This window comes from Triturus cristatus, chromosome 10, assembly GCF_964204655.1.
Source record: "Triturus cristatus chromosome 10, aTriCri1.1, whole genome shotgun sequence".
NCBI classification, from domain to species: Eukaryota; Metazoa; Chordata; class Amphibia; order Caudata; family Salamandridae; genus Triturus; species Triturus cristatus.
Window position 1 is genome coordinate 1,107,626,817 of NC_140593.1, and position 14,321 is coordinate 1,107,641,137.

Genomic DNA, 14,321 nt, shown 5'->3' on the forward strand with positions numbered 1-14,321 from the left:
TGTCTGCTGGGCCTCTGTCCCTCCACTCTGTCTCCTCATGGAGTAAGCTGCTGTACTGATGGATACTTGTGGAAGAGGTGTGGCGCAGCGGCCAGCGTGCCTGACTCCGGACTACAGGGTTCACGGTTTGATCCCTGGTGCCGGTGGCAGGTTAGCCCAGCAACATGTGACTCTGGACAATAGCTCGCCTAGGGGAATCAAGAAACAGAGTTAAAATTGTTCTGGTGTCAACATTGGCTTCTATGGGAATTCTCACAGGCATATTATCAAGCCCATTATCGCCGCTTTAGCGGCAGTGTTCTGCCGCTAAAGCAGCGATAATTTTAACGCGGTCCTTGATAATATATCCCCTAATCTTCCCGACGGCCCCCAGCGCCGGGACACCACTTTAGAGGTAGCTGTGTGCTTTACAAATACTGGTATTTCATTTCATTTCATACCCACCACCGAGTTCATTTTCCTTGAACCAAATCCGGGTTATTGCTGGTGTGCTCCTGGAAAGTTCCAGCAGTCACACTTGTTGAAGATTGCTTCTAAATCGTTTTTTGACAACACAACACAAGGGTCATAGACTGCGTAGCTGTAATACTCTGACTGTATTAAAATGTGGTAACGTGACCTACTAAATGCTTGTAAATACTTAAAGAAATTGCAGGTTTTAGGTGTTCACCTTCTTAGGAAATGATGCCTACCCTGGAATGCTTACAGCTTGTCTCTGGAAACTGATATGCTCTCCCAACCTTTGACACCATACTAGTGAAATAATCTCTAGGAACAAATCCATTTTTGTTTTTAAATTCACATCATGTGAATGCAAACTTAAGTTCAGCTCTGCAAATTAGGCACGCTCTAGAATTGTAGTTACAACCATATAGTTTGTAATGAGGCAAATGCTCCCTTACCTACATGCCATTTTGTTAGAATGTTCCTCCTAATGTTCATCTTGTTGGGTCAATTGAAAATTGTAAAATAAATTAAATGCTAATAACAATGAACCAACTAGAAAGATTAAATTAAAGATTAAATTAAAAATCCTTTTTCCTCAGTTGCCAAGAGCTGTCTAGAGTCCCTGTAAAACTGGGCTAATGCCTTAGACACACATACCTGTGAGTCCCTGTCTGGAGTGCGGTGTCCATTACAGGAAATCAGACCGCAGGAACAATGTTGAAAACTGGGAAGAGACTGTTGTGATTGGAGCAGGGTCAAGATAGATTTCCATATGGCAACATCCAAGCTGAGGTGGCATGCTGTGCAAAATAATGATGGACATGGATGCAGACTGGGTAATTACCAGTAGCTGAGATTAATTCAAGCATTCATGCCTTCACCTTTTTAGTACACTTTAAAGCTCCTTTTGGTATGAACAAAGCTTGGACTGAGTGGGAAGAAACATCTTTAGAAATGTTTCATTGCACACCAACAACACCATCATGGATACTGAAGGAGCCTTGTGACTGGAGTGATCTTCCCCAAAATGCTAATGTGTCACTTAACAAAACTAGTGCATTCTAGGTATGGCATTAGATATCTCGCTAACTGATTAGAGGAGACGCGATGCTCAATCAGAAGAGCAAAGGAGTAAGGAGCGGCAAATCAGCATGAGACCAGAAAGCATACACATTGCTATAGAAAAGCTGCAGCAAGCCAGAGAGAACCTCCTATAAGGTGGAACCCCCACCACACACATGCCAAGCTCACTTCATAAAGGGATCAATACGCTTAAACAGAGCTTGCATGCACAAATACCATATTTTACCACATTTCAAAATGGTAAATTCATGTCTGTTATAGCAAAATGTGAGTTTACGTTTCTAATTACTGCAATATGGCATCATTTTACTTAGCATCAAATTCGGCTATTGGGGCTGTACATGGGTGTTCCAGGGCCAGCCTTGATAGACGCGTGCTCACAAACATTCAGGCTCGTGTGCATTCATAAACCGCTGGCAGGAACACTGCACGCTTTGTGTGGTTGGGGATTTACTCCCATCCAGGGCAGCAATAATTCAGAATCCAGTATAAAAAATTAGAGGGAACACCAACAACATTGATGGTTTGTAAGTGAAGAGGTTATTCCTCATGAAGTAACACCAAGAAGGACTTCATTTTTGCATAATACTTATGTGCATAATTACTACGATTACAACCACAATGTGTAAATTCTTGCATATGTGAGTTTCCCTGGTCGAATACAATTGTCACAGTTTCACTGGAGTGCTCCCAAAAAGTCAGAAAAGGCAGTGTAAAGCAATGTTCCTCTCAATTCTAGGCAGTCTCCTATCATGTGCAAATAATGATTTATCCCCCATTCATCCCTTCTCATTACATTCACCAACCTGTTTGTTTCCTAGGAGAGACATAAGAGTTCACGGTGGAGCCCAAGATACACAGCACTGAAAGTTTAAAAAGACTTACCTCACATAAGTGAAGGCTTCAGCCTACCGCCTTCCAATGCGTATGTCTCTATTGTCGGCGTTCCTCTGCATGAGGGTTCTCCAAAGTCGGTCCTGGAGTGCCGGATCCATGCCAGATTTTAAGATAACTCCATTTACCTAAATGGGGACATGCAACAAATCTGGCATGGATCCGGCCCCCCCCAGGACCACCTTTAGAGAACCTTGCTCTACATCACAATCATGGCTCACTCCTCCTATCCGACTTGAGGTACTATTGGACAGTACCAAAAAACTTTGAAGGGCTTTCTAAAGACCATTAGGGAACGTGGACCACCTAAAAGACTACCCCAATGCAGTCAAAAACTGTCCACATCATCCTCGCCAACCCAGCCTGCTTTAATATTAGATCTGGGGAGGATTTGAAAAATGTTCCTCCCTCTTCAGGAATGATCCAGACACCCGCATACATCCTCCTATGTTTCCATGCCTATTGGGATTACATTTGAATAGGCAAGTGCTGTAAGTTTAGATGTTGGAGAGATCAGTTGCTAAGTGGTCTTGAAACTGATACTAGTTTTGACCAGATTTACTGTGAACTGTGTCTAGCATCAGACAAAGGATTACAATTTAAAGTGATGAAAACAGGCAGAGAGGTATAAATACATCCACAACCAACACTGTGTCGTTAGCAGTAAATGAACGACTTGGGCAGAGAGGGTCAGGTGCATATAACCTTCCATCCTCCCATTCTCACAAATATTTAGCTTTACTGTGTGCAGATACACATCATTGTTTTGTGTACAAGACAAATACAAAAGTAGAACTAAATATGCCCTTACATCAAAGTCCCACAGTTGATGGAGTTCAGAGGTTTCCATTGTAATCAGAGACGCACAAAAAGGAAAGCAGTGTTTGGGAACCTTGTGCATGGACGCACACAATCAATAACACCTGGTGGACAAGGACAAGCATTCCACAGGGAGCACTGAAAGATGTCCTCCATCCAAACCCCCTTACAGGCGAACCCTCTGCACCACATCTATTTCTGTCCCCAGCGTCTGCTAAACAGATACTGTCTCACTTGACAAACGAGCCGGTGACTTTGTGATGCTGGCAAAGCGCATAATGGGAGCACCAGATGTGCGCCTACCTTCAACCTCACTTAAAGGGCAGCGACATGACAAACGTCTATTTCCCATTCTCCTTCCTCTGGTGGCAGGAAGCAGAGGGCCCGCAGGCATCTATTTTACTTCAGTTGGCTTCGGTTACTTCTTTATTCTTTAAGGTATTTACTCAAAGCACACGTGAGGGCTAAAGTGATGCCCTCTACTGTGTTTTGGTTTGTCGTGCTTTTTGTAGATTATTACACATAACAGTGCAGTGTGTGGAGTATATCCTGTGTCATGGTGAGGTCACACGGTATTTGGTGACAAACACATCCTTGCAAAAGACATTTTTAGAGGTGAGGCATGAAGGTTACTAGAAAAGGTATGGGCAGGGAAACTTTTTTTGTGTGCATAGCTATTATTTGAAACGTGTGTTGGTTTGAGTCAGATTTTCCAAACTAACTCAATAAAGGAGTATCTTGAGTTCACTAAAAACATCCAGGCGAGTTCTGTAGTATTTATTTTGCATTACGCTAAATAGTACTCAAGGTAAAAGAAACATAGCGTTTCCCTTACTTAGAAAAGAGCAGGTGATTACGGAAGTGATAACTTCAAGAAACTTCTGGCAGTGCAGTCAACAGCAATGATGCTTCCTTATGACAAAACAAGCCAGACCCTAATGGAACAAAATCCCAAGGAAGACCTTTTGACCAATCATGCTCCCACTCACACAGTGTAAATGGGTCTGGGCTCCAAATGCAGATCTGGGGAAATACGTGTTAAAACATGAAGCAAATACATCTAGGTTATATTTAACTTGAAATACCCTGGTGTGGTGGTGCTAATCGCTGTCATCTAGAAGATGTCTGGTGTGTGACTCCTCAACTATGCTGTTGTTCATTGGTTGATGTTTAGCTGATGTTCAGCTTGAATGCAAATCGTGTGGTGGAGAGAAAAATCCCAAAAGGCATCTGCCTGTTCCACCAGAGCTTTTGATGAAGATCATTTTAGATGATTTATATATCTTGCCACTGACAAATTCTCTATGCGAAGAAGATTCACATATTGGAGACTCCTTCCTGCAGATGACAAATATGACATAAAGCAGCTATGAACAGATGATGTGGAATATGGATACTTTTTCTTTTTTATATATTAAACGGTATACATCGATGTGATACCTAACACAAACTGATAGAAAACAGAGCGAAAGTTTCATCATTCAAGCTTATTACATATTAGCAACAAGTGTTCATTGCTATCAAGCACTTCGCATCCTTTTACACATACAATAAGGGGTGCACTTAAGTTTTTTTTTTGCATACAACAGGTATGATTCACAGGTGATTGAGGACGAGGAGAGAAACTTTTCCTTAAATATTTCAACTAGCAGCAATCCAAAACCACAAATTACATGTCTGTCCAGTAAATTTTTCAAAGTCTATCCTTCTGGGAAAATTTGCAACAAACCCCACTTATCTCTAAAAAAAGGTCCATGTGATTTTCATTCTTGTCATAAATCCACTTATTTCACAATTTCTTTGTTATATTGATTTCTACAGCTATCACTTGTTTCATGGACAAGCCTCTTTCTCAAGGCTAAAACATCTTATCTAGCCTCAAGATGAAATCCTAATTTTTCTCTCTCTTTAGTATTGTTATCATATTTTCTCGGTTTATCGCTCATACGTGTTGTTCCACAAACGGGATGGGAATTACATAAATGAAGTATAAGCCCAGTTACTATTCATTCCAAAAGGGTTGCTACATCTCCCACACACTATGGGAGACCAGAGGCGGTCTTTCAACATAATCCTTGTGATTTGGATGTGTGTGAAAAAGCACATACACATCCAATTCACAAAGATTCGTGTTTTCCCCTGATGCGGAAGCCGGGGGCATTTCTCTGTGCAAAATTTGTCTTAACTTAATTCCTGTGTGAGAGTGTGTGTATTCGTAAGCCAATACTTTGTGTGGTGATTGACGTCCTCGGAAAGTTACGCTTACCGGCATTCTTAACAACTGTATATATTTTAATTGCTGTATTTTAAATATCAGTCACTGACCGCCTGCATGCTTTGACGCGATCTAGTCGTCACAGGGGTCCCGATCTTCTTCCTCTTCCGGTGCAGCCGAGCACAGCGCTCTCGCCGGCTGGGTAAAACGGAACCGCCATCTTGGGGGGAGGCAGGGTAGCGCTACAGCTCCTGGACGCCTCCCGCCCTCCCACATTACTTAAGGAATCCTGGTAACACTCTTATTCAGATTACGTGTTTTCCCCTGAGGCGGAAGCCGGGGGCATTTCTCTGTGTAAAATTTGTCTTAACTTAATTCCTGTGTGAGAGTGTGTGTATTCGTAAGCCAATACTTTGTGTGGTGATTGACGACCTCGGAAAGTTACGCTTACCGGCATTCTTAACAACTGTCAGGCAGGGTAGCGCTACAGCTCCTGGACGCCTCCCACCCTCCTCCCACCCCTCAGTAAGGTATGGATAAAAGGAAAGGGCTTTCCCGTCCGCGCAGCGGGCGGGCGCAGCGGGCGCGCCGATGGCGCGCCGAAGGCGCGCCTAAGGCAAGCCCGTCTGCGCCCGTCCGCGCCGGACCCGCGCCTAGCGCCAGTACCCCTGTTCCACTCGCCTCTAAAATCCGCTGGTCCTCAGAGCAACTGCTCCACCTCCGTCCGGCCACTTGCGCCCCCGTTTACGGCTGTAATACTTGTAGCCTGGAATCTTCTGCATATTCCTGCACTCACTGCAACTTCTCTCTTCCTATGGTATCTAAAGTGCCGCTACTCTCCCCAATTGTTAATGTCCAGCCTTCCACCACCATCAAAGCTGCATTAGTTAATTGCAGATCTCTCCCAGCACACGCCCATGATATCTGGTTATCTCTTGATACCCACAAATGGGATCTATTGTTTCTTACTGAAACATGGATAAAAGACTCTTCTAAACCGGATATCACTCTAGCTACTCCCCCTGGTTATTGTTTTACTGGCATTAATCGAGACAATTCTAAGACCGGAGGGGGTCTTGCGATTATTGCTAAATCCCATTTCAAATTAAACCTCACAAAAATCCCCAATTTAGGTCTCATTGAAGCCGCTTACTTTACAATCTTGGACACTGCCAGGACCATCTGTGCTGGCATTTTGGTTTATAACCCCCCTGCCGTTACCTCATCCTCTCTTACTACCTTGATGCATTCTATCGCTGATTTTTCTCTTAAACACTCCCATTTCACTGTCTTAGGAGATTTTAATTTACATATTGATAATCCTTTCTGTACTCTAGCCTCCTCTTTGTTAGAAACTCTACAAGGACTCACCCTGTCCCAATTTGTGACAGTCCCGACTCATATAGCTGGCCACACACTTGACCTCATTTTTTCCAATCATCCTTCCCTCTCCACCCTCCCCCCCACTCCTTTGATTTGGACCGACCACTTTCTCATTCCTTTTTCGTTCTTGGCGCCCACCCCTCCTCCCCCTATCCCCCTTAATCGAGTTAAAGGACGTAAATGGGCCAAAGTTACTTGTGACTCTGTGGATGCTCATCTCCATTTTCGCTTTAACCATTTAAAAGACCTCGATTCTGAAACTTTGAGATTTAATTCGTCTCTCTCCGATGCGCTTGACTCTGTTTCCCCTCTTGCTCCTCTCACTTCCTTCAGATCTCGCCCTTCCGCCCCTTGGTTTTCCCCTCTGCTGCGTGTGGAAAAGAGTAAGTGTAAGCAGCTGGAACGCAAATGGAGAGTAAATTATGATCCTTTAGCCAAATTGGCTTACAAATCTGCCCTCAATCATTTCCACAAACTTAAACGCTCTTCTATGAGAGCTTACTTCTCCAATCTTATTCAACAGGCACAGAATTCTTCTAAAACCCTCTTCTCCATTGTGAAAGATTTCGTAAACCCCCCTGCTTCAAAATCCCTCTGTACCCCTACTCAAGATCTCTGCAATGGATTGTCTGATTTCTTTCAAGAGAAGATAGTCAAACTTTCCTCCTCCTTTGCAGCGACAACTTCTGACCACTCTGAAGATCGCTCTTGCCCCCTTTTTTGTTCCTTCAATTCTTTTTGTGAGCTAACTCCAGATTTTGCGTTAACCTTGCTACACAACGTCAAGTCTGGTTCTCCCCTAGACCCAGTCCCGGCCAAAGTTATGAGCACTCTCGCCCCCATCCTAGTGAACCCGTTTCTTTCCATCTGGAATGCCTCTCTGTCGCGTGGCCAATTTCCCTTAGTTTGGAAACAGGCCAGGATCGTCCCCATACTGAAAAAACCCGGTGCCGATCCTTTTCTTTTTAGTAACTATCGACCCATTTCGCTTCTGCCTAAACCTGCCAAGATTCTGGAGAAGGTGGTACAGAAGCAGTTGGCACTGTACCTGGAGACAAACCAGCTACTACACGACTCTCAGTCCAGCTTTAGAACCGGCTATAGCACTGAGACAGCGCTGCTTGAAGTCTCAGAAATCATTAGGGAATCAGTGGATAGGGGCGAGGGTGCCATGTTGGTCCTCCTCGACCTATCCGCTGCTTTCGATACTGTTTCCCATAAAATACTCACCACCCGCTTACAACAGCTAGGGTTGGGTGGGACAGTGCTGGCCTGGATCACTTCTTTTTTGTCTACTCGTTCTCAAAGGGTTTTGATGCATCCTTTTGAATCCGAGGACAAACCTCTCTTGTGCGGAGTGCCCCAGGGCTCCGCTTTGAGCCCTCTACTCTTCAATGCTTACGTGGCTCCCCTGGCCAAGGTAGTTGAGTCCTGGGGTGTCAGGGTGGTCTCCTATGCTGACGATACTCAGCTTATTTTCTCCTTTCGAGACCATTCTGACTCCCTCTTTTCCAACTTCAGAAACTGCCTTGACAACATTTGCACCTGGATGTCAGCTAATCATCTTGCCCTCAACACCGACAAAACGGAGGTTCTTTTTTTCAGCAAGAAATCCCCCCCCCCTGCTTTCCTTTGGTGGCCTACCATCTTGAATCCTCCTCCTACTCCCGTTCAGGCAGCTCGTAACCTTGGGTTCACTTTTGACAACTCTTTGTCTGGAAGTGTACAAGTCAACAAAGTGGTAGGGGCCTGTTTCTCCAAATTACGCATGATCAGGAAAATCTTCCCCTTCCTTCCTCAATCCTCACGCAAAACTGTGGTCCAGGCTCTTATCACCACCCATTTGGACTATGCTAATAGTCTTTATGCAGGTGCCCCTCTATACCTTATCGACCGCCTGCAAATAGTTCAAAACGCGGCAGCCCGGCTCATTGGTAATATCCCAGCCCGTACTTCAGTCAGAGCCTACCGAGAAGACCTTCACTGGCTTCCCATTTCACGTCGCATCGATTACAAAATCCTGACCCTGACTTTTCGGGCTATTCATGGAATTGGCCCGCTTTATTTGAGAAAGCGTCTCAAAATCTCTGTTTCAGTTAGGCATCTAAGATCCAACAACCTTCGTCTTCTGATGGTACCTAGATTCAAGCTTACTCGGAGTGGTGGCAGATCCTTCACCGTCACTGCCGCAAAGCTCTGGAACAGCCTTCCCCTTGATCTCAGGTTTTGCGAATCTGAGCTTGCTTTCCGACGCAAACTTAAGACCTGGCTGTTCTCTAAGTGTTAGGGCTTGGCATTGTCAGATTATTGCATTTTCCTAGTCCCTCTGTGGGATATGACTCTGGTTACTCATCTTGGGGACAATTCTGTAATCTTAGCGCCGGGACACCTCCGCCGGAGGTAGCTGTGCGCTCTACAAGCTTCATAAATAAATAAATAAATAAATAAAAGAGTAACCTTTTTTAAATAAAAAGTGGCTGTGTTAGCGGAATGCGAAGACAGAATCTCGCTTTATGCAGATTACATTTTGCTGTATGTTGCGTCCCCACGATCCTCCATCAGCAGGATATTTCGGATCTGTTCCAATTGGTCTAAGTTGGTGGTGTTCCCCTTACAGAGCCCTGCTCCTGCCCTGTCAGCTGGCTGTGAAGTTTTATATTCTTAGGTATTGATGTTACCTCCAGAGATGACATATTTTATGAATGCAATCTGCTAGCTCCGCTCGTCCGTCTGCGGGGAAAAGTGCAGCACTGGTGCTACCTGCCACTCTCTCTGTTGGGAATAGCAGCGTTATTTAAAATGATGGCACTACCACGGTTTCTCTCTGCTCTACAAAATACGCCTTATGAAATTCCAGAAGCTTACTTACAATCAATAGACTGGGAGCTCAGTGACCTACTCTGGGATGGGAAACCCCTGTATAGCAGCCCACAAACTTACCAGAGGCTGGTACGATGGTGGAATCGCCTTACCCAACATTCGTTCCTACAGTTGAGCAGCCCAATAGTGTTCATAAATAAATGGGCATACTGCGTTCAAGGGGACCCGTCATGTTGTATAGACGAGTGGTTGATGGGAGCCGTGGGATTCAGCGAAGCACTATACCAACCCTTAAAAGCAGAAACTCACGGGGCCAACGTCCCAAATGATCTCCATGTGGCACAGAGTTACTAAACACCTCGAGTGAGAGAACAGAGTGGCGCTTGCCACACCCCTCTTGTGGGCAGAGTGCCTGAGAGAGCTGGGCCGCTACCAGGGCTTCAACAAATGGGACACCATTGGCATCTCAAAGGTGAATGATCTGTGGGCAAAGGGGACAATAATCCCATTTGCGGAACTACAGAAAGAGTATGAGTTTTCTGAAAAGGAAATCTTTAGATATTCACAAATACGACATACCCTCAGAGGGGCGGTCACGGTGGGGGAAGATATACTGGAGGCCTCACCATTGGAAAACAGGCTCCTGTCCGAATATGTGCACTGTAAGGCCATATCCCCGAAAAATATTAATAACTTACCTGACCCGCATCTTAGTCTTCGGGAGTGTTGGCAGGTTGATGGTGGGAACCTAGGAGAAGAGGACTGGTGGGAGGTGCTGGTATCACCTCGTGAAGTCGCAGTCTCATCAAGACTGCGACTTGTGCAATTTAAAATACTCCATAGATCGTACATTGCATGCACCACGCTGGTCAAAATGGGCAAGAATGTAGAGGCAGGGTGCAGAAGGTTATGTAGGGGGATCAGCACCTTTTACCATATTATTCGGGATTGTTCGATGATCAAACAGTACTGGGAAGAAATAACCACATGTATGAAGAATGCTAGTGGTGGGGTTATTCGAATGTCCCCTCAACTGTGTCTGCTGAAGATATGGGAAGCAGCCGACACAAATCGAGCTGAGCAGCTCTGGACTACTATGGGTCTCATGATCGCACAACGTAACATTGCTCGGAGGTGGGGAGCAGCGGAATCACCAACCCTAGTTGAGTGGGAGAGGGACATGGATTGCTTTATGGTTGCAGAAGTGGAGGTCTACAAAAACAGAGGATGCCCCTGGAAATGGGACAGGGTTTGGGGGAAGTGGAACGCACACAGAGGCAATATAAGTAACCCCGCCCCTTGCCCGTGGTAATACTATAGGTAGGGAAAGAAATACTATGGAGGTCCATGGTGAGGAACTGTTATATGGTCTTAATATCTGAGTTTACAATGGGTCCTAGTAGCTGCAGTCAATTGCTATGTCTTAACTGGTGTTGGTTAAGAATTGCTGCTGTATTGTTTGTTTGTATAATCAATAAAAAGATTTTTTTTTTAAATAGTGGCTGTGTTTCTAGTTCATTTACCTTATTCCCATGCTTTATTCCTTTTGCCGAAGTACATGTATCCAAGTACAGGCAATAAAATTATGCAGTCTGCCTAAAATCGCACCCAGATCCTCGTAAGAGCAAAATGATACTTTCCATTAGTGTGTTACTTTTTCTAACAATTATTCCATTAAAGTTTTATGGGGTTGTTTTCTTGAATTTACAATTGTTGATTAGGATTGAATTTAACACACTACACTCTCAGAATGCCTGCTGCTTGCACCAAAGCTACCAAGGGTTGAGAAGAGATTCTCTGCGAACTGTGGGCCATATTATCAAGGAACGGCGATAACATTATCTACGCTTTAGCGGCAGGAAACTGCCGCTAAAGCGGCGATAATGGGCTTGATAATATGCCCTTGCGAATTCCCATAGAAGCCCAGGTTCACACCAGAACATGGGCTTCTATGGGAATTCACAAGGGCATAATATCAAGCCCATTATCGCCGCTTTAGCGGCAGTTTTCTGCCTTGATAATATGGCCCTGTGTTTTAGTCTTACCAGATCGTGTTTATTAAGTTACCAGGGCCCCCCACCAAATTAATAACTACATGTATGACTGATAAATGCAGTAAATATGACATTCATCTCTCTCTGCTAAGATGTTTGTATTGTGATTTCTGGCATCTAAACACCAGTTTTAGGCAGTTTGGTTTGATTGTCACCCCTCCCCATTCTTCCTCCTCCCACTTCAAGATCACAATAGAAACACAAGTGGATCTTTCTCGAGCACATACATAGTTCTTTCTAATTGCTTATTTGTTATGTTTCTTGTTTGTTGTTCATGTTTGTCTGATCGATGTTTGGTCTATTGTATGATTATGTCTTTGCATAGTAAAATTACCAATGGAATGAACAGAAACAAATAATAGCTGGAATGGTGATGGGCCACCGGCAGGCAGATTGTGTTATGTGCAAGTCTAATGAGAAAAAGATTCTAAAACAATTTGTTTTGACTTTCTGGAAGGTCTTGATACCAAAGTTAAAGCATTTAAAAATGTTATTAGTGTAACTTTCTTAATTGCCTACTGTTTTGGATACAATAGTTATTGGTTACGCACTCATTTCATAAATAGCAGGATTGGGAAAGAAATCATTAATATAACAAAACCCTCATTGTGCCAGGTAATTCTGGAAGTGCGGCTCAGCAGGACGCCAAGTTAAACACAGAATCTTGCAATAAGAAGTTTGATTTCTTATGATGAGGAAAAATTAGCTGCAGAAACTGGTTGATTGTCACATCAAAATATTATTTTTATAATATTCGTCCATATTGTTTTCAGAAAATGAATTAAGTGATAAACAAATGTGCATCTTTAAATATAAAACATTGGACTTCTCATGGAAGGGCAACCTCTAGTTTTTCATCCTTTCCTTTGCCATGTTTTTCTTCTTAAATGTCTTCATTTTCCTTTTTTTGGTCTCACTGCAGGCAGCTTTAGTTATCTGTTTTAAGAGTTCTTGTTATAGTTAAATCAAAAGGAGGTATAAAGAAGTATCTAGAGGGCGTGGGACTTAGGTTAGCCCTATTCAGACATTGGTGTTCATGTGCTTCCCATGGTTTGCCATTGCTTGGATGGACTCTCTGTCTAAGGCTGGGGGGCGGGGGTGCTGCTACTGCTCGGACAGCCAGGTCTTGAGGAGTTTCCTGAAGGTCAGCAGGTAGGCGCAGGTGGGAGCCTGCAGGTGGAGGAGGGCATCGAACTCACGGTAGGGCAGCAGCAGCGAGCTCAGGGACAGGGGCACAACAGGTGGTGCTGTGCGGCGTGGGGAGCGACCTGCCTGGTACAGAGTCAAGGGTCGCTCAGTCAAGTTCAGTCAAGTAGCCCGTTTGATAAGCTGTAGAAAAGATATGACGTTCACATTGAAATTAAACCCGGTCTGTGTTCTTTGATGCATTTACTTTTTTGCCACAATGACAATTTAATTGCTAATTTATGGGTTTCCCACTTGCTGTTTGGATGACTACGCCTGTCAATAAATAAAGACTGAGCCCTATGCACTAATAGCCCTTCAACATTAATTTGCATTGCTTTACTGTTATGATACCATATTTTGGGATTTATAGCATTCTTTGTTCAAAAGATCTTCAGGAAGAAGTAAGATTTCAAATATCAGCAGTTCATTATTTCCCTGGGAGTTGCTGTGGTTTCTGGCTGACAATTTAACCTATTTATTGAAGTCAAACGGTTTAGCACAATTTGCCACACAAGCATTCATGCTCATGATCAGGTAACACTGCTAGGTTACACGATTTAATCAGGATTTCCTCTTCCTAAAAAAAATGTCACGCATGTGGACTTGGTGTGGGTAAGGCCTTTTTCCATCTGAGGGTCTTTAGGTCAAACTCGAGTTTTCTGGAGGGCCCTCTATATTTGCTCAAAGAACAAATGATGGACGGAATGCTGAACAAATCAAAAATTCACCCCAGTCGCAGATCTGGGTTTAATCCATCGTTTTTTTGCTTACCATGCCACTCCAATTTGGACCCAGCCATATGTAAATCAGTCTTGACCCCGTTCCCCATATGGGAACAGTCCAGCCCAAACTGCCAGACTAGGTCCTCCCTGGACTGGAAACAAGCATCCTGGGACCGGTTTTGGCATATCAGCCCTCATAACACAGGCTAGCTTAACGCCTGTGGCATGGAGAGCACGGGATCCACGTCCCATTTAGAGCAACAAATGCAAAAGAACAATCGATTGACCAAATGCTGAACAATGTCAAGCATTCACCCCCAGTACATAGATCTGGGCCTAAATGCATTCTTTTTTTTGCTTAATATGCCATGCCAGTTTTGACCCAGCCACATGCAAATCAGCCTTGACCCTGCACCCCATAGGAACAATCCAGCCCGAATTGGCTGGCCTGGTCCTCCCTGGACCAGAATCAAGCATCCTGGGACTGGTTCCGGGCTGTTAACCCTCATCAGCCATGCTAGCTTGACTGCAGTGGCATGGAGAGCATGGGACCCACGTCTGTGGTGGCATGGTGAGCCAAACTATGAAGGATTTAACCCAGATCTGTGACTAGGGGGAAGGTTTGACAATGTTCAGCATTCTGTCCATCATCTCTTTGTGTTGCTTTAGAAAAATGGAATTTCTCTGCTCTTAGCT